This window comes from Microcebus murinus, chromosome 5, assembly GCF_040939455.1.
Source record: "Microcebus murinus isolate Inina chromosome 5, M.murinus_Inina_mat1.0, whole genome shotgun sequence".
Taxonomy (NCBI): domain Eukaryota; kingdom Metazoa; phylum Chordata; class Mammalia; order Primates; family Cheirogaleidae; genus Microcebus; species Microcebus murinus.
In genome coordinates this window covers 11,560,914-11,587,372 of record NC_134108.1, presented here as the reverse complement: position 1 = coordinate 11,587,372, position 26,459 = coordinate 11,560,914, and the positions used below count along the sequence as shown (strand labels likewise).

The following is a 26,459-nucleotide window of genomic DNA, read 5'->3' as shown; positions in this document are numbered from 1 at the left end:
TTTGTTCCCCTTTGGGTTTTATATATATATACATACACAGACACACACACACACACATATATCTCCATTAGTGTTTTCTATTTTCTAATGGAAGGCTTTTATTTGATTCTATGAATATTGATTTTGTTTTCTATGCATTTCCAACAATTCATCATTTATTCTGTTTATCTAAAATTTCTGAACTACCTTTGTCAAGCCTCCAAAAACTGATAGAGCACACCAGCCATTTAAAATTTGCTTACCTCTGGTGATCTTGAGAGCTATAATAGCTTTGAGATGCCTGGCCAGAAATAAAAGACCTCTACTTACAAGTTCTGAACAGAAGTATGTTACTTACTTTGTTATTTGGAAAAGTAGGTGAGAGTAGAAATGGGTAGAGATATTTAGATGGTGTTTATTTCCAAGGTAATTCAGTTCAGTCAATAATTTGAGTTGGTTTCAGATCTTTTCCTTAGGTTAATTAGGCAAAACTGTGACATGGGTACAAAGTTTTAATGTTCAGGAAAAATTGGCCTTGTCCTTAAAAAAATTTTACCGGCTAAGATTTCTCTCAAACTACTTTATTTGCATTTACCATTATTAAAATTAAGTGACATTCACTTAGATTAAGTAATAGTAAAAAAATGGGAGACTTTCAGTGATTTTTGGTCCCAAGCTTTTTTATCACCATTGGTCCTGTGTGTGCTTGAAAACAAAATATGTACAAGAGTTGGCACTGGTTTGAAGACTCTAGTGGTGACAGTTACTTAATCAGTTTTCAGTACTATATCTAGAAACCCATCTTGGAAATGTGTGATGACACTTTTTTAAAATAGCTGAAAAGAAATTACTGTGTGCTTGTTCTTACTTCGTTTTGTCATATAGTATTTAAGTGAAAGGAGAGTGTTCATCTTCATTCTGAATTTCTAAAACTGATAATTGCATTTAACACTTTTTAAATGATAGAAAAGTTCATTGTCTTCCTTTGGTAAATTTGGCATGGGACCCACCTATCACATTTTTTATGCTTTTGTCACATTTCTGTCACTAGAACACTAGAATTCAAAATAAGAAATAACCTATTTTAATACAGTGGTTTGAAGTGCTGCAGGCAATAACTACTAGACAACAAATTACCTAGAGTTTTAATTTGTGACACGTTAGAATGATGTGACTTTCTGCAGTTTTAGTAAATGGGACCATTAATTTTTAAATGTTTTTTTTCTCTAAACATTTCCTTAAACGTTGGCTTCTGTTCTTAGCATAAGTGTATATACTGTACTTGATCATTTATTTTGTAGATAGAAACTTACTTTATAGTAAAGTAGCCTATCTGCATCATAGTATGGGTAGTAGAATGCTCCATTATTCTAATTTTATTTCAATATAGGGTGGACAAATACTTGGAAGGTATTGGCAGATGAAAATATTGGAAATGTGAAATTAATCTTAATCGTTTAAAACTCTGAAAGTAACTTCATATAGTATTTCATTGATAAAATCTATTCCTTATTTAAGCTATTACATCCTTAACAGAGCAGTTCCTTTTGTCCTGAGAATTTAGTTGCTTCATTACAGTTATTTGCTATTTTTCACTCATAAAAGATGATAGTTTACAGAACCACATATTTAGGGTTGTTCTGAGAAGAGAGTTTTGTTACACTTAAAAAGAAGTCACCTTTTTTAATTTGAAAAAGTACTTTTTAAATAAACACTATTTCATTGGATATAAGGTGCCATTGATTGTAAGAAGCACCATTCAGAAATAGAAAATGCTTGCAATATGACATGCCATTGATTGTAGCACATCCCTATTTCAGAGATGTCAAAATATAAAAAATACCTTAGAATCAAAGAAATGTGGTATTTATTGAGCTAGGCATTCAGTTTAATAGGAATGTGTGGATATTACTGTTTGAATAAATTTGAATAAATTTCCTACTAATATAAACTTTTGTATACACACACATCCTTAAGTGATTTAGAGAGTATTTTAATGTTTTTCTCAATTTATATATTTTAGATGGGCACAACCTTTAATGAACAAGAGCATTTTAATATTTGATTAAAAGTAATTTTGTTATACTTTATGTGCCTTCATCATTATTACTGGGTGCTATATTAATAAAGTGTTTTAATGGCTTTTAACTTTGAAAGAAAGAAAATATTAATTTTCTCAAAAATTTGTATTTTTCTTATATAGAAAGCGAGAGCAAGTATCTTTATATTCATTTTTAAGATAGGCAAAATAAAACTCCAAATTATTTTAAGTAATCATAAATACTACAGTGTGACAGAATTAAAAATATTTGTTCATGCTGTGGTTTTTTATTAAAATATCTTTTGAACTATAACTTAAATTATAAACACAAAAAATTTTATTTTTCACTTCTGAAGAAAAAAAAATGGTTATTATAATTTTTAATGAGGCTTAAAAACAAGATGCCTTGATCCAGCAAAACTTAACTAGAATTTAAAATTAGTGGGCACAAATTGTTTTGGTAGAGAGACATACCTTAAGTAGGGGTGCATATTTGAGACAATTTGAGGTGTAATCTCTCTGTGCTTCTAAGCCGGAAATGTATAACAGAATCACCTGTGCGACTCTTTGAAAATTTTTTTGGAGTGGTGTGGGAAGTGGTCACCATAGACTTACTAATACAGAATCTATATAATTCTGGGGTAATACATCTATATAAATTACATATATTTAATTTATGGGTGTGGATGTTTTATGAAATCCCCACATACCACCATTTTTGATATATTAAAATATGTAAATCTTTACCATATACTCGAGATTCTTAAAATTTTTTAAAATTAAAATATAAAATTACTTTTAATGTTTCAACAAAGCATACAGTTAATGTGGTCATTGGTGTTGGAGGATGGATCAAAAGTAGAGAAGTCAGTTTTCACAGGTGGTTTAAATTCAAACATTAATCTAAAAATTATTACAGCAAGAAAGGGATGGAAGGAAGCTTATGAGTTGGTTTTGTAGGAAGTATTTTTTTACTCAAGTGAAACTTTTTAATATGGTACCTCAAAGAAAAATTTACTGGACATCATGTTATTAAATGCATTAATTATAGAATAGCCTCTTTGAAACAAAATTGTAAGTGTTAAATTTATCAAAGTCTAGAAGTAGTAGTATTAGTAGGACTGTGTAGATGTGAATTTCACATCAAAAACTAGTACAGATTTGTGGCTTATTTGTGCATGAGCTTTGCTCAGACATTGTTCTTCCTTCCACTTAATTCCCTTCTTTTCAGCAGGCTCTTTTTATCCCATATGTACACTTAGAATTACTCTGCCTTGTTCTAAAGTTTAGAGGAGAGATAGAAGATATAGTCTAAGTAATTTGTAAAAAATATATAGTATATCTGGAGATAGAATTGTGTTAATGGGATAACTTTATTTTGTGTGAGAGATGTTAGATGCTTCAGGTAGTAAACTGAGTGCTTTTGCATGGAGCTCAAGAGGTGGTTTAGTGAGTATGTAACATTTAAATAGCAGTGGCAGATATATAGCACCTGGTTGTCCTGTACTCTTTGTCTCCTGTCCTCCTAACCCCCTTACAAGCAGCTATCACTGTTTTATTTTTCTGCCTTTCCTAGAATTAGCCTCCAAATCCTCCTCCTCATAGCACTCCAGGCTCCTTTTTGACCCATGTTCCAGCCAAGGACTATCAATTGGATTTGTTATTTGTGTTGAAAGTAGTTTGCTGTCCCTTGACTAAGCGGTTTCTAAGGTCATCTGCAGCATTTAACTATCTTGCATGTATGAAAAAAATTTTCTGTTCTATAAATGACCAGTTGGGGAAGAAAACTAAGAGAAGCAGAAGGAAAGACATTATTGGAATACTTTTTAAGACCACGCAAATTTTATCGCCCTTGGGTTATTAAAACTGGCTTTAACAATTGCTAGATGTGTGGCTTTGGACTAGGTACTGAGCTTCTAAGCATCATTTGTTGATAGCTAATCTGCAGGATTAGATTTTTATTAAAGATAATATTAGCTAATATTTAATGGACATATACTATGTGATAGGAACTGGGATAATTGTATTGCCTGCATAATATAATTCTTATGACAATCCTATGAGGTAGTTGTTTTAATATCTATTTTACTAAAAAGAAACCTAAGTAACAGATTTAAGTACCTTCCCAAAGTCTCATAACTTGTAAATATTGGAGCAAAGATTGAAACCATGGTGTTTCAATTCAAAATTAGTGTATGCCACCTAATAAAAGTACCTGACATGTGGCAGATGCTCACCAAATATTAAATTCTTTTCTCTTTAGAAAAGGCAAATACATATTCAGAGAAACAAAAAGGCTCATCAGGCTTATCCTTATGGCTGCAGTTAAACACTAAAGTTCTTTTCATTGGTACAAGCATACATTGGGCTATCTCCTTTTCCTATAACTAAAGAATCACTTCAACTTAATTTTCTTAGATCCTGTTTTCATGATTTGTTTTTTTTTTTAAGGTTACACCATGACATAATACTGTTCACTTTCTCAGTAACTCACTGTTTTGGGGGCAGGTTTGAGTTGCATTGATGTTAATTAAGATTTCTTTTTGGAAACACTTTTTCCTACAAATTAAACAATTTCTAAACTCTTATCCTTTAAAATGCTTTGTGATTTATATTTTAGGATGTGGTTTTGGCAGCTCCTTTCTAAATTTTAGTATTTATTTACTGTATGTACAGTATAGTGAAAACTTAGTGCTCAATTTACTTGTGTGTACAACACCTATTTTTGGTGTATTCTATGGTTTGAATTAAAATGTGTAAAGTTATCTTTACATATAGTAAGCATTCAAGTGAGTGAGCATTCACCACTTGAATTCAAAGAGTTTAGAGACTCTTTTTTTCCTTGGTGGCAACGGGTAATTTCAAGTACTTTTACTTAATAGTATATATAACCTGATTCTAGGTTTTCTTTCTCTTCAAGTCTTCACGTCACTAAAGTTATATTCATATAAGACTTAATCCACAGTATGTTGTGGTGCTGGCCTTTGATAACTCTTTCCAGAGTCTTAGAAGATGACTCTGACCATTGTGTCCATATTATTGGCTAATCCATACATAAAAGGAACATGTTTATCAAATTTGTGAGTTATGTTTCTACTAATCCTAGCAAAGGTAATTATTATTTTGCTCATGATTATTATATGAAATAAAATGTTATTGCACTTGAGCAAGCTTTTTTTAATAACGAGTCTGTTTATTACTGAACTAAGGTCACATTAGCAAGGGTTTTAGTAAAATAAGACTTGTATAAAATAAAATAATCTTTGAAAGTGTAAACTACCATTTAAGAATTTATCTTCTGGGGAGATTAAAATTGCGTCAAATTCTTTAGAGGAGAGGGTTGTATTTTTCATATCACTGTGATTACACTGAGGTAGGGATTTAGAGATTTCTAAGTGGCAAAACTGTCAAGGTTTTCATTTAGGGTAGTGTTTTCAATAAAATTTACTTAATATTATTTTAATTACAGCACCCTTTTCTCATATAGTACTTTTTGCTGACCAAGTAGTCTGCCGCCACAGGTTAAAATGCATTCTCATTACAGGAGAGAAGGGTTTTGGAGGTGGTGAGAGTAACATTTGTAACCTCTGTGACTGGCATTCTACATAATTTATTTTCAGAAATATCCTATTTGGTAGGCTTTGTTATCTCTTCTTTACAAACGAAGAAACAAGCTCAAAGATGTCATACAATTTTGGTTTTGCATAGGTGTTTGAGTCCAGGTTTTGCTGACTTCAGAGCCGTGCTTTACATTAAAAAATGCTCTTTTAGAGAGGTAGATTTTAATGTATGGTCTGTGTAATTAGTTTCCTGGGGTTGCTGTAATAACATAGCAAAAATGGGAGAGCCTAACACAACAGAAATTTATTTTCTCACAGTTCTGGAAGCTACAAGTCTGAAAGCAAGGTGTTCTGCAGGGCCATACCCTCTGAACGCTCTGGAGGAGAATTCTTGCCTCTTGCAAGCTTCTGGCAGTTCTCAACAATCCTTGGTGTTCTTGGCTTGTTAGATGCATTACTCCAATATCTGCCTGCATCATCAAGTGACTGTCTTTTCTCCTATGTCTTTACATCATCATCTCTGTGCATGTCTGTGTCCAAGTTTTTCTCCTCTTATAACAACATCATTTATATTGATGTAGGAGCCCACCCTACTTGGGTATGATCTGAACTGATTATACCTGCAGTGACCCTGTTTCCAAATAAGGTTATATTCTGAGGTTCTGGGAATTAAGACTTCAACATATTTGGGCGTGGTGGGGGGGGTGAGGTACACAATTGAATCCACAACAGCCTATGACTAAATTGTACAACTATTTTAAGAACTAAATAAATTGACCTTGGACATTTTAAAACACATATATAGTAGATTTTAGAGTGACAAATACATCTTTACAGAATTCCATTTTTAAACTGCTTTGGATGCTGCTACAACAAATTTAAATCTTTAATATATATATTGCAAATCATTAAATAGGATACTCAGCACTGCCTCACATTTTAGATGAATTTGTAATGCTCACACTTATATGTTTCTTTAGTAATACTTGAACTGGAGGCATTTGCAAAGAAAATCCAATAACAGCATTACATAAATATTCAAGTTACTGTGAATTATTCTTTCATTAAAAGATAATGGTGACTTCTGGGAGGCCAAGGTGGGAGGATTGCTTGAGCTCAGGAGTTCTAGACCAGCCTGAGCAAGAGCGAGACCCCGTCTCTACTCAAAAAAAATAGAAATTAGCTGGACAACTAAAAATATATAGGAAAAAAATGAGCCAGGCATGGTATGGTGGTACATGCCTGTAGTCCTGGCTACTCAGGAGGTTGAGGCAGGAGAATTGCTTGAGCCCAGGAGTTTGAGGTTGCTGTGAGCTAGGCTGACGCCATGGCACTAGCCTGGGCAACAGAGTGAGACTCTGTCTCAAAAAAAGAAATAAGTAAAACCAACCTATAAAAAAATAAAATAATGGTGACTTTTAAAGGTGGTAGTTTTTTAGACTTCATTAAATATGGCTACCCTGAAAATGTACAGTGTTGTGCCTGTCCATTTCACGTCTGTACATTATGCTTTTGTTAACTGTTAGCATTTTCTGTTTTATCTGCTTATTAAAATTTTCTTTCTAGTGTGATACCATTTTGCCATTTTAATGGTTTATTAGAAATGGGGTTTTTGTTTACCAAATAAATGATCAGTTCACTATTTTTATATAGTATTTTAAGCTTAATACATTTCTCAATTTTTTTCATAGAAGTAGCCAGCAAAATTTTTATTTGTTAAAGTAAAAACCAACTTTGAGTCTAACTGAAATCCAAACTGTATGTGTATATAGGATCCCTATAATTTTATAGAAATTTGAACAGAGAATTCTCCAAAGCATTTAACACACTGCTTGGTACTTCGTACTGTATAGGTGTTCACCACTGCTATGATTGTCTGTAACGGCCATTAGAGACTTTTGGAACATATACATCAATGTATATTGCGAAGAAGGGAGTATTTATGAAGATTTGTGTATTGTAACTCAAAGTTCGGGGAAATGGAGTTGTATAGTTCTTAGAGTTTTATAGGTCTTTTAAAATCTTTTCTACCTTCAATGCCTCAACTTTTTAAGCTATATTTGTCTTTCTGGCCCTCAGTGCCAACCTTTAAACACAGCTGTCTAATTCCCTAGGCTAGTGGCAGGCATCCTGCTGTCCCATGTGGTGGGCCTATCACTGAGAGATGGCTGTGATCTCATTGCAGGAAGAATAATTAGAAAGCTTCCTTCCTTAAGTTAATTCCCCAAATATGTCCAGAAAGTAACAATTTAGTGGTTAAAAATAGTACTGCTGATTGTCTTATTCAGTGAAATAGGAAATCAAGTTTTAACAGTAGATTTTTTTCCATGGGACTTAAAAGAGGCTGCTGCTTTTGAAATGGAAAGGCAACTTATACTTTTCCTGTGAATATATTCATGCTTAAAAAGTTGTTAATCACTGAAATAAATTAACCACTTCCTTAAATTGTGTCTGACTCAATCCATTGTATGTGAAACCACATTTTAGAGAGATGATTTTTAAAAATTGTTATACCTCTCCATATGACACTGAGAATTTAAAATGTATATTTAGAGCCATTTTATTCCAAAGTAAGTGTCCAAATTAGAAACCTCAAACGATACCTGTTTGGAGAGAGAGATAAAGTTACTTTACTGCTGGTAGCAGAATCCGCTGATACAGACTTGTAGGGATTTTTAGATAAGTATAATCTAATTCTGGAATTTAGTTATTCATACGAACCAGTTTAGGAAGACATAGTAGGGATCTTGGCCCCATTGGAAATGTAAAGCAATCATTTAATTCTTATTAGAGCTTATAGATGGAGGACTTTAAATGGAGAAAACTAAGTACATAGTTTACCTGCCCCTAAATTCACAATTAAAAGCCTTTTATACCTTGGGCAAGTAAAATCAGTAGTCCATATTTTAATCACTGTAGACTAAAGTTGATTTCTAAATTAGTTTAAAAGGACCAAAAAATGGCTGTCTCCATGCCCAAAGCAATTCCATTTAACCCCATAGTGGGATATGTGGGAGTGTTAATGGATGAAGAAAAAATTCTGCTGGAGAATTTACCTGACAAATTTTGAGAATAAAGACTCTGGCTGAGTATTATAGCTGGTCCAGATGCTATGGACAAGGGTATGGCCTTGGTTCTTTTCTAAACCACCAAACATCAGATGGAAATGATTTTAAGAGGATATAAGGACACTATAACAGTGTCTTGCACGGTTATTATATCTAGGTTCAAAGAATTAAATGAGACTACACTTTGTGGTTATTCACTAAATTGTTTGAGATAATTTTTGTTTTCCCAAAGGAATACTTTGCTACGTTTCCCTTTGCTCTTAGCAGTTTAGTTAGCTCTCCATTCCCTTTTGTAGCTTCAAGTAGTAGTTGATCTGGTGGGAAAAGAAAGTAATTATGAAACATTGTCTTTTATTGGGTTGGTTGGCAAATACCTTCTCAGGCACTTTGAACAGAGCACCTATTCTGGGTGGGAGTAGTTGAGCCAGGTTGAATTTTCATATTAAATATGTTTTCTGTTGCTCAGTGAGTAGTATGGCTTTACTTTTGTTTCTGGACTGTTTACATTTTTAGTGTAACATTTCAAATTAGTTTCTAATACTCTAACTCATAATTGGAAATATATATGCATGTGTGTGTATATATACACATGTGCATAACTGTATAAGATACCTAAGACTCAGAATCTTCAGCAGGCCTTGTAAATTTTTTTATCTTTTTATGATAATATCTTGAATATTTGTCAGGAATACGACAACTTAAAAACCAGTATTTTTCTCTGCTTAAGTCTCACATCTATTTACCAAACTTCTTAGGAATTAGATCTTTATTTTACTTTTATTTGCATTTATTTTATCCTGAATTCCTAGGCTGTAAGTTTTTATTTCTTAACTTTCTTCTAGGATATCTTTTTCTTCTGTGTAGCCTCCTCTTCTGGTTTAGGAATAGTTCGTTTGTTTTCAGTAAGGATCACTTCCATGTGGCAGGGGGAGCTCATGGATGGGTTAATCTAATAACCATGAGCCCCTTCAGTACGGCAGTGCATCTGGGCGGCATTGCTCACCTGGATGTGTTCAGTGCCCAGATAATCTACATCTAAACCCTTAAGTGTAGCATTACTGTCTGCATTTCTAAGCATGTGCAGCAAAAATTTAGCATTCCTTTTGGCCACTGACCGTGTCTCCAGCCCCACTGTTTAGCATGGGCACACCTGCCAGCTCTATCCACCTTGTTTGGTACACAATGTTTCTGTAAAGTGACATCTTCCAGATACTTGGTGGCTTTTTGTATATGTGTGTCCTTGATGGCCTGGACAGTTTCATGGGTGTTCTTGACGTGAACATGAAGATGTGAGCCTCTTGATTTGCATGATTTTTGTGGGGTTTTCTGGTTCAAGTGAATATCTAACCAGCCATTTTCACAGATGATCTCAGGCCACTTAGAGGAAGAGCAGAAATTAGATCTTTGAAGCCTGATATATTTTCTCAGGGCCAAGTCAGTCTTCATTAGAAAAATGACTTCTTTACATGTTCCAATAACCAGAAATTAATACTAAATGTATACTCAGTGTAGAAAGTAAGAGCATGCTAGAGAACCACCTATAATTTTTAAAGCAGTAATTTTGCTGATAGCTGGCTAAAAAATGTACTATCTTTAAATAACTTTTGAGTTATTGTTTCATCTTCTGATTTATTATAGCCTAACAGTGCTCTTTAAGATTCCTGTTGAGTGCTCTTCATAGCATCATTTTTATGGTTAATTTTGAGGATTTCTTTTTGCTTCTTCCTTGGAACCAGCTATTCCAAAACTGCTTAAGAGGCCATAGAGGCTGCACAAGGCTTCCAAGAGGAGACTGGAAGGTGGGTGGGAGTGATGCATCAGTGGACAGGCATATGCCCACTGTTGGCCTTTGATCATTTTATAGTCAATTTTCAATCAAGAAGAAAACCTTTTGTCTAATATTTTTGCTTTTGTGACTTTTTTTTTAGAAGGCTGTTTTATGGACATGCTTTTGCATTTGATAATTTGTGAGCCACTATTCTAAACTCCTTTGTATCAAAATGATGGATGTAAGATGAAGTACTTTATTTCAGTGAGCCATTACATACAGTATTGATTCATGGGAATAAAGATAACATGTTTGGCTCATCGTGCATTAAGAATACATATGTGAAGTGCAAAGCAGAAGATTTCTTGCAGTGATGAAAAAAGTTGTTTTTTTTTTAATTCAGGCATTTGTATGGTTTGGGAATTTAGCCCAAGAAAGAAAACCTCTTGGGTGCTCCTGCCCAGATAACTTTATGCACACCTTTCGGCCTTCTTTGATACTCAAATTTATCCTAATAAATGAGAACTAATAGCATTCTCAGTGCCTTTTGTGCCACCATAATTCCTACACCCTTCCACTCTGTAAACACAATAAATCTGGAATTTCCCTCTGTAACATAACTGTTGAGACCCTAAACACCTTTGCTTCTGGCTTTCCTAAATTCTTCTGATCTTAGCTTTCATCTGTAATTAAGACCCTTTAAAGCCGCCAGGGAGAGAATTGCATATTTTAGAGTGCTTTTCTTCCTTAGCTTGAACAATAGAAAAACCTTGAGCCTGTGGAAAGTTAACACTGTGTAATACATATCAGTGTTGGAATTTAGTTTCTTGGGCTACCACTCTCTAGTTTTTATCTAGAACAGTGAAAAAAATGTGGGTGCACCAACATTTCCTTCCCTTAACCAAGAGAGACATATCCCTAATCCTGCAGTTGTGGCAGATACCATTTTTTCACTGATAGCCCTAAATTTTCCACATTTCTCCAGGCAGCCACTATAAGTCAAATTTTAGATCTGAAACCTAGTCTTCATCCCTGATCATGGAGCATTTTACCACATTAAATTATATACTTTTCTTAACAGTCCAGTGTTCTCCCCTAGTTTGCAATGTCATTTTTTAATGAGTTCTTTCAGATTTATTTATTTTTGAGACAGGTCTTTATTGCCTGGGCTAGAGTTCAGTGGTATCATCATAGCTCACTGCGAGCTCACATTCCTGTGCTCAAGCAATCCTCCTACCTCAGCCTCTGAGTAGCTGGGACTGCAGACATGCACCATGGTGCCCAGCTAATTTTTCTATTTTTATAGAGACGGGGTCTCACTATGTTGCTTATGCTGGTCTTGAATTCCTGGGCTTAAGTGATCCTTCTTCCTTGACCTCCCAAAATACTAGAATTATAGGTGTGCGCCGCAGTGCTTAGATATTTTTAAAGAAAAATAGTGATACAACGTTTTTAGCTCTTAGTTTTACAGATGTCATAATGCCTTAGTTATATTTTAACCTTATTATAGAGAAAGGAATAAAGGAATCCTTAATGGAAGACGTTAAATGGAATAATTACATCTTTTGCTATTTGTTTTAGGTTGACTTTAACTTCATCAATAAAATTATTTTAAATCATTAAAAACATACCATGACCTTTGAACCCAGTTAATTTTTTTTCCAGATGTTAAAATAAAACTTTATTTTTAAAAATGTTAAGGAGGCAATTTATTTTTATTGAACTAGTTTGGAGGAAGAAGTTTTATAAGGAAACAGAATTGAAAATAACTCAGAAAGAATGGATCCGGACTGGTACACTTGTATTTCCTAAAGAAAACAAAACTATAAGAGCCCAATACAAAGATTGTTTACAAAAAGAGCAAGCATTATTTAGCATCGAAATATATCTAGATTATGTATCCATATTTCTTTCTTTTTTTTTTTTTTAAGAGATGGGGTCTTTCTCCAGGCATGCAGTGGCACGGTCATGGCTCACCGCATCCTCAGACTCCTGGGCTCAAGTGATCCTGCTGCCTCAGCCTCCCGAGTGTGCCGGGAGATGAGTATCTGATATGATCCAGCTATGTTAGACTAAAATGTCTTGACCATGGACATCAATGCATATGGTCTTGCTGACTTTTTAATATTGAACATCGTTAAAGATTGGATCTATATTGTTTATATTAAGAAAAATAAAAACAGTCTCAAATTTTTCTGCTTTAAAACTTGACCTAGTTAATTAATTCAATCCCAGTACTTTGTACTGCGTACAAATCAGTTCTGTTAGCTGCACATGAAAGGTCCTTCTATAAGTAACTAGTTTGAATTCTTTGACATGTCTAGTAAACTGATTTGCTTAATGTCGGCTCTGAAGTGATTTGATTTAGTAACTTGTAACAATTTATAGATAGAGTTACTTTTCTATCAGTAGCTTAAGATGTGCACTAGGTATTGGAATCCTTAAATTTGTTAACTATAATTGAATTTCAGTTTTGTCTAGACTGCTCTTTGACTATACTTATATTCCCTTCTCAATTTGTATACCTCTTAGCATGTTTCAAAATCATTTTTGTTCTTTTGGGGGAAATGGAAACATTATCTAACAGCTTTAGAGATGACCTTAATTGCTGTATGGACATGTTTGCCTTCAATAAATGTGTTTACTTACTTGGATATAGGCCTAGATATCATTTTGTAGTCAGGTTTCGGGTAAAGTGCTCGGGCTTTTCCTCCAATGCCCCTTATCTTAGATCATCATATCTGAGGCTGTAAGTGTGCAGGTTGGTTTGCAGTGAGAGTGAATGAGGTCACACAAATTGGTCTTGAGAATATGGAATTTCAGTTTGATTTTTGTCCTTTGATTATTACATATACCAGATCTGAAAATGAATCCAACTTGAATTTTCTTTATTTGGAAGCTAATTGGTAAACGTATCTAAAGCGCTTATCTTTTAGTACTCATACTAACTTCAGATGGTTATAGAGCCTAAGGGAGTTTTGTTTAGACATATTGAGACTGCTCATAACCAACTGTGTGTGGCTTCTCTCTAGTGAAAAAAAGTCATACTCTTGAACATAGACTTATTTTGAGGTTTACTTAGCACAGATGGAATCTTTGCCTAGTATATCTGGGATTGTTTTAGCATGTTTTAATGTGATAGATATTCATGTCAAGATCCGTTTGTTTAAGTTCTTCAGGAAGACACTGCTAAATTTAGATCAGTTCTATTAGCTACACATGAAGGTCCTTCAATAACTTTGTGAATGCAGGGAAAAGAAAAGAAAAATTTATGGGGCAAAGTTATATATTTTCTAATAGGTATTTTGGGGAGATTTTTAAGTGAGGTAAGTTTCTCCAGATCACTTTCCTTGGTAATAATGTTGACAAACACTAGAAGTATTCTCTGACTTCTGGCCTCTTCACTTCTATGAGTGTCATTGCACTCATGAGCAAGTATATTTTCAGCCTTCTAGGGAAATTGTAAGATTGTTAAAACCAGGTTTTAAGAAGTAAAGACTATATTTAGAAGGTAAAGTTTAAGTGAGATGTAACTAGTTATGTCTTCAGATCAGTCACTTCTTACAGTGTGCAATAATTAAGCTCTTGGGACCAAAGGTATAAATATTAATTTTTCTATACACTGAGCACAAATATCAATGTGGACTTAATATCCAGCAGTATATGTAAATTAATTTTGCAGTTTTTCCAAGGTGATGGCTAATTTAAAATAGACTAGTTTTGCTTTTGTGTCTTAAAATCAAGATGTTGATTGTAATGGATAGGATTGGGGACAAGTATAATATAGAGGCCTGCCTGTTAGCTTTACAAAATTATGATAAAATGGTATATTCAGGTAAAATAAGATAAATTCAATTTTTACCCTTAAAACTCCTGGCAAACAAAAAGATGGTTCTTCTAAGAGTCAGAACACTTTTCAGGATGACCCTGTTGTTGAAAATAATTTTTTTTTTTTTTGAGACAGGGTAGAGTGTAGTGGCGTCATCATAGCTCACTGCAGCCTCCAACTCCTGGGCTCAAGCTCACCTCTCGATTCAGCTTCCTGAATAGCTGGGACTACAGGCATCCACCACCATACTTGGCTAGTTTGTTTGTTTGTTCATAGAGCTGGTGTCTCACTGTTGTTGGGGCTGGTCTTGGACTCCTGGGCTCAAGCCATCCTCCCACCTTGGCCTCCTGAAGTGCTAGGATTACAGGCATGAGCCATTGCACCCAGCCAGAAAGGATATTTTGATAAAGTCCTTCAGTGCATCCTTCATTCTAAGGTTCCTTTTGTGTACTGTTTTCTGTAGAGCCCGTACAGGGAAATACACTTGCCTTTTAAGACTAGGAGAATGGAAAGTATTTCTAACACCCAGTTTTGCTTTCTCTAGTTAGGTGCCTGCCTCATTCTCCACAGAATTATTCCGGAACTTTTGTACTCACCAAAGTATGCCATCTTTACCACCTTACTCCCCTCTCAGCAAAGGACATTGCCCCTGAGAAACCAGGCTGTAGTCTTAGGAAGACATTTCACTCCCTAGGTCCTGAGCTAATTTCTTGATAGCCTGTTTCACTCATGACACTGCTTCATCAAATATTTTCTCTTTCCTGTATTTTTAACCTTTCCCTCTTCGTTGATTCCAAGTTTTCCTATTAATGTGTGCAAGTCTCTCACATGTACTAAAAAATAAAGCCTTTCTCTTGACCTTTTATTCTTTTCTAGTTAATGGTCTCTTTATTCCTTTATTGTAGCAAGATCATTGAGAAGAGTATTTTCATTTGTCTCAATATCTTTGTTTTTTTCCCTAGAGCACTATAGTCAGATTTTGACCTCACTAATCTATTGAAATTGCTCTTTCTAAAGTCACCCGTGATCTAATGACAAAGTCTAACGGCCATTTTCATTGCTTCTCTTACTAGGTAGCTCAGCAGCATTTAAAGACGGTGAATACTTTCTTTCTTGAAACTTGACTACCTTGACTTTGAAGACCACTCTTTTCCTGTGCCCATCAGTGATCTTTATTTTTTCCCCCTTTACATTCCACAACTTCCCATGTCGTTCCATCCATTCACACATGACCCAGTTAGGAGCAACAGGCCAGTGACCACAGCATTGGTACTGAGGTCTACCTGACCTTCTATAGAAGATTTCTGCCTAGAGGTCACATAAGCATCCCAAGCCTAATCCCCATATTTTCTCTTCCAAATTCCCCTCAAAAATGTTCTTTTCCTGATCTCACTACCTGGCATTCCCATTCTTTCCATCTCCCAAGTTAGAAACTGGGGGATCGTTTTGCACTTAACAGTATCCCTCAAGGACAAAGTTGTTAGATCTCTACTCACCAAACAAAACTGAAATCCGCATTTCCACAGCTTTTGCCTTAATTCAGCCCTTCACTGTCTCTTTGCTTGACTGCTCCAGTGGCTTCAAAACTATCTTCCAGGCTCAACACTAATAAATGCGTCCCCTACAATGCTTACCAGAGTATATTTTCCAGAATTTTTCTAGATAAAGAGACAGTGTAGCCCCTGGAACTGCATTTTTGGGTTTGACTTGAGGGCAAGTCATTTTGCTTTGTGGTGCTTCAGAATTCTCAGTGGGAATGAATATGTTAATACTAATCTTATAAGTTTGATATAGGGGTAAGCAATTAAATACGGGTAACATACTTGGACCAATTTCTGGTCCATAAATACACAATGTTGGCTGTTATTATTTTAGTGCTGTCATCATTAATATTGTAGTACACGTCTGAGCACACTTATCTACCAAAAGTCCTTTACTGGCGTGATAACCTACCAGATAAAATTCGAACTACTTCCTCTGACACTCTGAACTGTTCACCTTTCCAGTCTCCTCTCATCTCTACCGTAATGTCCTGTGTTTCAGTAGTTTGATAGCATTAGCAATTCCTCCAGTGCTTTTGCGGCTTGTTTTGTTCTTTCTTTTGCTTGAAATGCCATCCTCAGTCTTTTCCGCTGTACAGACTCCTATTTATCATTTAGCCATTCTCTTCTCACTGCATGTCTTTATTATAGTACTTGGCAGTTATTATGCAATTGTTGACATGTTTACCTTTTTTTCTTTAACCAATGAGTTATTTGAGGGCAAAGATCTGATCTTACTAAAGCTCCTAGTGAAATGTCTGACTCATAGTACACAATTAGTAAAAATTTGTTGAAAGCATAAATGAACATTAAAAAGAAACTGGAGGAACTTAAAAAAGAACACACCAAGATCTAGAAAAATTACTCTTTGCTATACAAAGCTTTGGACTAGCAATTTCAGCATCACGTGGAAGTTTGTTAGAAACTTGGAATCTTAAACTCCATCCCAGACTTCCTGAATCAGGATCTACATTTTTAAAAGATCCCCTGGTAATTCATAGGCATGGTGAAATTTGAGAAACAGTGCTCTAGTGCATTTCTCTTTTCCTCAGCAAACATGGATTTTCATATATTTGGAGTGTTGTTTTTGATGTTTATATAGATTATAAGATTATAAGATGTTTATATAGATTAAAAGAATAGGCAGTTTTATAAATAGGCTTAATGGCAAGAAAAGAAAAGTATGTAGTAATTTTTTTTTCCTCCTAAGACAGTAGTTAGCAGAAGCCCTATGTAACACTTGTTTTTGACAAGGAAGGGAAATCATTTTTTTTTTAACTAGACAGCTCTTGAGAAAAATGACAGCTCAAAGTTAAAATGATCTGATCAGACAGGAATTCTAAGTGTCTTGCTAGATTCTTTGTAACAGTTTACAAGATTTTATTTTAAACGTTAAATTTTAAACTCAAGTTTAAAACTCAAATATTGAGGGATGAGACTTGGAGAGAGTATATTACCACGTGTTTAATCCTTGGAATGTAAACAAACTCATACTAGATTCAGCTGATACTTATTTAAGAATACCTATATTTCAAGTGCCTTGACAGATAAAAGTTGTTGGTAGTAGGTGATTGAGAAAAATAATCGAGTATTTACAGAGCACAGTCTTTGCCTTCAAGGAACTTGCCCCTCAGTGGGACACAGCTGGTAGATTACATTTCAGTGTGGTGTGTGAGTTGTGTACCAGGGTACATGGGGTGCAGCTTGAACACAGAGGAAGGAAGGGCACTAGTTGCTAGATTTCAGTTAGACGACGCATTTTTGTTTCAGCGTCAATGTCCCCATCTCTAAAAATGGAGGTAATATCTATCTGGAAGGCTTATTTTGAGGATCAAATGCAAATGCATATAGAGTGCTTAGTACAATACAGACTGTGTAGTAAAAGGTGGCTGCTACTAAGAAGTGGCAGTTACTATGTGACTGGAGAGAATCTTTCCTTCTGTCTGTGATTTCTGCCTCCCTTTCTCTTTCTGTCTTCACTCACTTACCCAGTCCGTGGATTTGAAGGAAACGTCTCTAGAATCTTGGAAGTCAAATTTAGGTTTCTTTTCTCCTGTTGTCCCCTCCCCAATATGAATAGACCTAGTCTCTTTCACTTCTTAAAGTTTCCAGAGCATTAATGGGGTGGTCCTTTTACGGTATGGTGTCTTATATTGTCCAATATGATTGCCCTTAATCACAGGGCTATTTACATTTATTAAAAATGAAAAACTCAGTTCGTCAGTCACACCATCCACACTTTAAATGCTCAGTAACCACATTTAGGTAGTGACGACTAGATTGGGCACAAATAACAGCACGTTACCAGGAAGTTCTGTTTTATGGCGCTATTCTAGAACAGCAGTTGCTGATAACAGGGGACCCAGAAAGTAATTTTATGATTCAAAATTCCCTGTCCCCTACTATATTAATTTTTTAAAAATCTATCACCTCTGGTTATTTTCCATTAAGAAGTTTTAATGCTTAGCAATTTTGATTCATATTTTTATAACTGTAAACTCTGCATTGGTAATTTAATTTACATTTTAAGATGTTTATTTAAATATCTTGGGTTTTTTCAAATATAATTCAGTAAAGTTTTCAAACTATCTTTAGATACATCTTTAAAATGTTATTTCTGATTAAAGAAAACACAAGGTTTGATTACAATAATTATATATTTGACTAATCCCTTCTTTCTTCAGTCCTTTATATATTGTATTTCCATTTGTTTTTTCTGGGCAACTCAGCTTGTATTTTCCAAATGCAGACAACATTCACTTAGGGCGTTTCATACAGCAGCTGCCATTTACATCTGCGTTACTACTTAGGGCAGATATGTTGACAAATAATTTTGTGAATAAATCAGTCCATCTTTAAAAATAACAAAAGACTGAACAGGTTATCTACTGCTGGCAAATTTACAGTGCATTGAAAATGTTCAGTTATACAAACACAGATCATTTTGCCAAGAACTCATAATTCTTCCTAGAAGTGTCTTCATGTATAGCTGTCAGGATCTTTCTTGAGAGATTAAAAAAAGAAAATTCTATAGCTTAAAAATGATGTTCCCTACTTACTGATTTGTTGCAATAAAAACAACTAGGATTCACAGATAATATAAGTAAATACTGAGTTTATTTTCTTGCTATGAAATGCTGTTGCCATGTTCAATTTACTACATATTTTATAAAGGCATATTCTCTATAACATATAGAGATATCAGTTATAGTTAGTAGTTAATATTGTAGTAATTATTCTGAAAGATTGAACATCAGATCAGAGTTGAAAAGAAGTGAATAACCACTTAATGTGTTTAAAAATAACTTGAACTTAGAGTTTGAAAGCACCATAGAGATCATTGGCTGTGTTTTTTTATATAAGACAAAACTTGGACTGTGACTTTTACTTATGGTCATAGACCTAGATAGCAGTTTTCTTTTTTAATATATCCTTTACTCCTTATATGTTTGTATATAATTTGCATAATGTTTATAGTTTATACATTTCCATAGAAATGCAGTGAACAAATCTTGAGTTCACAGAGACTCAGAGAGGGCAGTAGTTCCAAGTATGTTCACAAAGTTGTGCAACCATTACCAAGACCCAGTGCTTTTGGTCTGGGGGGGAGGTGATGCCTTAGATTCTCTTCTCAGCTGTCATAGCAGTGCCAGTAACTTATACTAGTAGAAAATGCTCTGATTAACTTTCAGAATCTGTAATAAGGAGCTACTATGGAGCCTTATATGATGCTAGTAGCAGAAAAAAAGTTAATATAGTTTGTTTTAAGAGCTTGCATAAGAGATAGATGAGGGCAAAGAATTCACTAAGTGCCTGGGACTAGTTCTTGATGTATGATGATTACTCAGCAATTTGTTTAATTAATTTATAGGTATTCATTGGGATGCAATTTGATGATAATTAAAAGCATAAATTTTGGCAGCTATTTAGAAAGCCAATTCTATATGGTAGCACTTTGTTTGAGTGAGAGACCCAGTGGAGTTGGAGATAACAGGAAATTTTTTAAGTGCATTGACTTCAAGGAACCTGGAAAGGGTGGTTGGGGGTGGAGAGGATACTAAGGGCTGGTGGAATGAAACACAAGGTTGAATATAGCCAAGTGTTCAGCACCTGGTGACAGCATGAAATGCTCCAGGTGAAGAGAAAAAGAATGCAATGGTGACTAGATTTATGATGGAAATGGGGCTTGGAGAAGGGCTCGAAGGGCTTCCTTAAAGGTTGAGAAAGAGCAAAAGGTATTCCACGCAGGGGTATTGACCAGCTGGGAGACCTACTAGAGCAAAGGTATAAGCCCAAGAGCCAACCTTTCAAAGGTTGATGAAATAGGAGATAGATCTGGCTGGAGCTGGAAAGTTCACTTTGGGAGTGAAGTGACAGGCATAAGGTTTGATTGGTTATGTGAGACTGAGTTATAAAGAATCTTAAGCTTGGGAAGCTGAGTAGTTTGTAGTTCAGGTAGACAGTGGAGAACCACTTAGTATAGGTTCTCAAACTAAAAAATGACTTGATGAATTGGTGTTTTAAGGAGTGATTATTTTGGTGGCTTTGTGTAGGATGGGAGAATGGGGGTGGGGAGACTGGTTGCTCTGTATCGCCCTTGTGTGGGAAATGAACACTTTTATGACACATAGGCTGAGCCCAGGCAGAACCATAAGGAGATTATTACCTTTTGCCTTTTTTTTTCATTATTTTTCCTCTTGTGTCTCTCTTCATTGCCCCAGTAAATGCTAATGTTTTAATGGATTGTCTAGCAATCCTAATAGATGCTAGACAATTGGCTATTATTCAGTGAGTTAGTGATTTGGGGGATAGTCTCTTTTGTAGGGGAGAAAAAACACACTTTACTAAGTGACTTTTGTAAACCACGAGCTTTTCTTATCAAATTTTCATTATAAGTTAATGATGAAATGGCAGGTAATTCATGCCTTTGGTTAGGCCACACTGCCCCATGGAATCACTCTACAAAAGAGGCCACCTATACTTGTGGAGGGAGGGGGGAAAGGGCATTTATTGAAACCTTAAAATCTGTACCCCCATAATATGCCAAAATAAAAAAAAAAGAATATCTCACATCTGTAAGATCAGTGTTTCTCAAAGTGTGGACCATGGATGCCTGTGTTAGAATACCTAAAGGATTTGTTTAAAATTCAGGCTGAGCCCCTCTGAAGACCTAGTGGAGCTGAAAGCTTTGGGAGTAGAGGAAATCTGCATCTTTAACCAACAATCCAGGAAATTTATATGCATACTTAATTTTGACAACCATTAATTATGGAATTCTAATATTCTATGGAATTACTCTAGCAAGGAACCTTCTTAGATTTCATTTCTTGTATATTAGGTTCTTTCTCAGTGGGCGTTTCCCAGGAGGGCATATTATGTGTGGCATCTTCTTCTCAGGTGAAAGCCAAAAAACCATTAAATAATCTACTGGTGTTTGGGACCCAGTTTTGCACTATTTCTTATAGTGTAAGCAATTCTTACTGCTTAGTAAAACAAACAGTTCCTCTTTTGAAGGGTCTTGATACTGTCAACATAGCAGCCCAGCCTGTGATGTTTGTATTTAATCTGTCAGATCTCATTAAATCAAATTCCTTTTTATAATGTCAGTGTTATTAATACCAATTTCTAGAGTGCAATGATTTCTACTCTACCTATTGGACTGCTAATTTTAAAATCCCCTATAATAGAGTCCTCCGTAGAGTGTATTATAATGCCCATTGAACCTGTATTTTAAAATACTAGTAACTTTTCAGTCTTAAAAAAGAAAAATTAAAACAATAATTCCAAAATACTCTCGGAAGGTAGATGAATATGTGAAGTCAGCCTGCTTTAGAGGTGTGCAGGGGCAGGGAGGGCGGTGGGGGGCAGACAGGTTACTAAGTGTAATTTACTTCTTGCTGGGTAAAAATTCAAACAGAAGACCTTACACCTGCCTTTTTATTATACGCTTGTCTTCCTTTTAGCTTTATTGACCTTTGGTTAGTATAAATGCGAATAAATTTGGACTACTACCATTTTATTTGACTAACAAATACTTAAATGAATGAAAATGAATGAAAAATGAATTTATATTCATTTCAGGTAGAGCTAGGAATGGAACCTAGAAATATTAATTTTCCATGACTGTAATATATAATATAGCATGCTACTTTTCATTCTGTTTCCATGGTAATGTGAAAACTGTTTCTTTCTAATGTGTCCACACTGATTGTCCTCCTTAAACTAGACCCTCTTGTCTGCTATGTGAGAAGAGCAACAGTAGGAAGCAATTTATTTATCCTCATTCAAATTAGTGTGCAAAGCCTAAGAGCCGTATTTGCTTAAGAAGAGACAGAAGCAGCAATGAGGCACGTTGCGTGAGGAGGCTCAGATGCAAATGTGTGGGCAATCTTCTTTCTAAGAAACACATTTTAGCAAGGTGTATTTATTCCAACCTCTTCTTTTTTTTTTTTTTCTATATGTCTCCTGCATTGGTTTTTAATTTGGATTGCTTTTCATTGGCCTAAAAATGTCTTTTTAAAAGAAAGGAGAGAGCATTTTGTAGCTAACCATGTTTCAAGACTCCATTGAAATGAGGATTGATTATACATCAAACTGTATAGTTAGTTTATTGGAGACTATACAGCTTTTTAGTTTGCAACTTAGTTGTGTATTTAAATGAGAAGCAGGTAGCTAACGTGTTAGGCCATAAAAGGCTAAATCAATAAGTTTCCAAGTAGAAAGTAGTATTTCACAATTCTTGATAGCTGCCAAAAAGTAAAGTGTTCCTGACACAGCATTACTATCAAGTAAAAAACAACTCATTAGCTATAGCAGTAATCTCTTTTCAGTTTTTCCAGTTATCAGTTTTCCAGAAATCATTTGATTATCAGATCTGTTGTTAGATTACATCATGCTACTGGTTATTAAAATAGAGCATCTGGAGTCTGTACTATAAAACTTAAATGAAGATGTTTCCATTAAATTTGGTCATAGTAGCATGAAAGCTTTTAGCTGAATATAAAACATTTTAAACCCTTCAAAGGATAAAGCCTCACATCTTCAGACTGTCAACTCATTTTGTTATTTAAATGGAGGCTGAATGCCTCCATTTTGGAGTATACTATAATTGTTAATCTAAAGTTCCTTGTAATTTTAATTTTAAAGGACTTAGTTTGGAGAGTTATTAATACTCCTCTCATTTTGAAATCTCCAACACAATTTTGCCATTGACAAATAATTTAACTGGTGCAGGATTTTGATTCTGATATATACTCATGAGGGCAAATTCTTTATTGATTGATCATTTGATAATTAGCTTTGCTAGAAAATAAGTAATGTTACTATTTTAGCTTCCCAATTTGATAAATCTTTGACAGTGATCAAGTGAATTAATTCAGTAAAAATTATAGCCACGAAAACATCTGAATTGTAAAGTTATTCTCATTGCGGATAACATTGTTTCTTGAAATGCACTTGAAATGCATAGATGCGTGCATGCATCCTTGGAGCACATACATACTTTGAGAATGTAATCTGTAAAATACGTTGTCAACCTCAGATGATATTGTAAAATAAGTAGAGTTTGCGCTTTCCTGGCTGCCTTTTCAGCTTCCTTCTACCCATTTTTAAATTAGTCTACTCCTGATACCTTTCAAGGATTTTTTAAAAAGTTATCCTCCCCTCTCCCCCTCTAGCACCCTCATGCAGTGTCACTCTGCCACACACACAGCTTTGCCCAGACCAGAATCCACTCTGAAATGAATGACTGCTGTGTCATGGCCTGTTTGCAAGACAGAGGATGAACACAGAACATAAAACACAAACGCAGAACACAAAGAAAAACGTGGACACACATACAGATGGTTGACTCAAGTAATAATACACTGGGTCAGTTTTATTTTTATACTCTAAAAAACTAAAGTTAGTTCCTTGTACGTAATGGCCTAGGCATGGCAGCGATAGCCATAAATTCCAAAATGCATAGCCTTAGGGAAGCAGATATCCCCTGACTCAGAATTTCAAGGTGGTTGCTCTAGGCACTAGGCATAGATCACGGACCGAGATTAGCAAGGATGGGCAAGGTGAGCCACAGGGGGCATTTCTCATCCCCAGCTTCTCTTAGGGTGACCCCCTAAGATCTTCGGCTGAATGCTGGCGGCTGTGCATGGCTTAGGTTGCCCCTCCTTTGAGGGGTCTTACCCATCATTGACTAACCAGCCATCTTATGGGGTGTACGCAGCAATCACAGGAACAATGTGTTTATCGTGTGGCCTCCAGACCCCCAATGCTGTGGGGCGGGGTAGCTCTTGCTTACTTGCAACTCAGGTCCTTTGTTATGCCTCTAGGCAACAGCCTTGTTTATCACAAGGACTTTATCCGGAATACATTACTTTCAAACGCTCTGGGTAGAACACGTACATTACTCACTAACTTTAATTCTTTAAACTAGGAAAATATATGTCAGTCCCCTACACTGCTGTGTGATGGGGAGCTCACAAGTTCCTCCACCCCACACTTTCTCCACTCTCCCTCCCCCGTTAGACAGGGAGCATCATGCAGTTCGCAGCCACAGCTCCACCGTGTTTTTTGTTTTCTTTCCCTGGTTGCCTTCTTCCAGTTACTCTCCACCTGGACTAGTTACTAAATTGAAAATTCATATTGTGGAATTTCATATTGGGTAATATAGTTGCTTTTGTTGTTTTTGAACAGTACTTTTATAAAAAGTAAAAGGAAAATAGTTACAGTATTTTGGAGCTTTAACATTCGATCAACGTTTAAAAGCATTATTATATGTTTGAGTTGTGGCTGTTCTTGAAACTTTTTAACTGCTTTCTTCATCCGCAAGGAAAATTCTGTCCCAAGCACAGAATTTATCTTTGGGTCTTGAGGATTTGTACAAATCATTTATCCTGTGATATCCCCTTCTTTATGCTAATAGTTTCTGCCTTTGACAAGGATTTTGAGGTTTAAGCAACAAAAGCTTCCACAGGTGACAGAATGTAGTTTTTGCTCAGTGCTAATCCTTGGAGTGTTAGCATTTGGGACGATGCTTTGAATAAAGCAAACAAATGAGAAAATACGTGAGGGTAGCTGAAAATATAAGACGTTATAACACTCTCATACTAACTTTCATTTAAAGGTTTATTTTCTTTTAGAAAAACTGCCACTTTACCCAATTCAGTCTTTCAATTTTTCAAATTGGCATTAGTTTGTTTTGACAAATAAATTTATCAAATATTCATTTGACCGAAAATTTGAAAAAGTTATATACTCTATCCTGATTTTTGTTGTGAAAATCGCATAATGCCTCTGGTTTTTTTTTTTTTTTCTATTGTCCATAGCACAGTTAGTTTTCCTTTTTCTTCTTGCCATTCAAAATGGTATTTAGTTCATGATGTTTTTGTCTGTTTTATATTTTAAATACATGTTCATTGTAATTCAACCAATACCAAAGGGTATAAAGTAAAAAAGTTCATAAATAGCTGGACTAATTCTTCTTCTGTAGAAGCAACCATGTGACCTTCTAGATGCTTCCAGTGCACATAAGCCTATCATTATTTTTTAATGCTTGCATAATATTCTGCTATTTGGTTAACCATAATTTAGTTAACCAGTTTTCTCCTGAGGAACATGTTTCCTGTTTTTCCATTCTACCCATTATCAGCAGAGTTTTCAGTGATGTTCCATTCCTCTGCTGAGAAATATTTCAGTTGTTTCCTGTTTTTTTTCTCTGTTATGCCATGTCTTGGCAGAGTTTTAGATGTTGTTATTATTTTTTTGGACATGCTATTTTAGAATATTGTCAAGACTTCAGTATTTACATAGAATTTCTTCACTTTTATGTTTATAATTTTAAAAGCCATGCCTTCTTTCAGGAAATTATAAGTTTAACTTTTAGAAAATTGCTTTTGTAGTGTCCTATGTTATCCTTGTGTGAGTAGAGCATTATCCTGTAGGCTAAGAGTACAGGGTGTGAAACATAGAGGCAGGACAGTGATGGATTCACTGTGGGGTTTCACTGTTTCACTTCACCTTTTGCTACTAGGAGCCAGGTGTCTTTTCAATGTGATTCTAGGACAGATTTCACAGATATATAAAAAAGAAGTTGGTTGAAAAGGAGGAGTTATGCGGTGGTGATCACTTTAACAATTATTAATATGAATATCCCTTGAGTTAGAAACATAATTTTCACCCATTCCATCCCCCAAAAAATGAAAGGAGAGGGAAGATATTTACAGATCTGCAGGAACAGGGCACCTCAAGTCATTATAGAGATTATTGTCTTTAGGGGTTAGGAGGGTAGGAAGTTGTAAGATAATTTTAGATTATATTTTAGTGAAAATTCTGTATTTTAAGGGTAAGTTACTTACAGTGTATGTCCTTATACTTACTTGACTAGCAGTCCCATTTTCCCTACCAACTGCTGGTGCCTGAGGAGCAAGGATAGTGCCTTATTCACCCTCGTATTTCCCGTAGTGCCTTGCGTGTAGTCCAGCAGTTATTGACTGATAAATTAATAAATACAAATAATGAAAAAAAATGTGTTATACAAATATGTAAATCTTAGTTACCAAAGTGAAATAGAAATGGCTTCATTTTTCCTAATTCATTACTTTTATTTAAGCAATAAATAGCAATATTTCTTGAAAAAAAACTCTATATTTAATCTGTTGCATATAATCTGTGCAAAA

At 35.0% G+C, this 26,459-nt stretch overlaps 1 protein-coding gene across 3 annotated transcripts in view; it reads left to right on the top strand.

Annotated features, from left to right (window-relative positions):
• The window catches only part of SCAF8 (SR-related CTD associated factor 8), a 185,990-nt gene that overhangs the window by 89,732 nt on the left and 69,799 nt on the right, over nucleotides 1–26,459 (top strand). Inside the window, exon 22 of one of the 3 annotated variants that reach the window (XM_012759850.3) lies at nucleotides 12,348–13,070. The exons of the other annotated variants lie outside the window; for them this stretch is intronic. The gene's annotated coding sequence lies outside the window, so the exon portion shown is untranslated. Of the gene's footprint in view, nucleotides 1–12,347; nucleotides 13,071–26,459 lie in introns of those variants that run through there. 3 annotated transcript variants of the gene reach the window in all.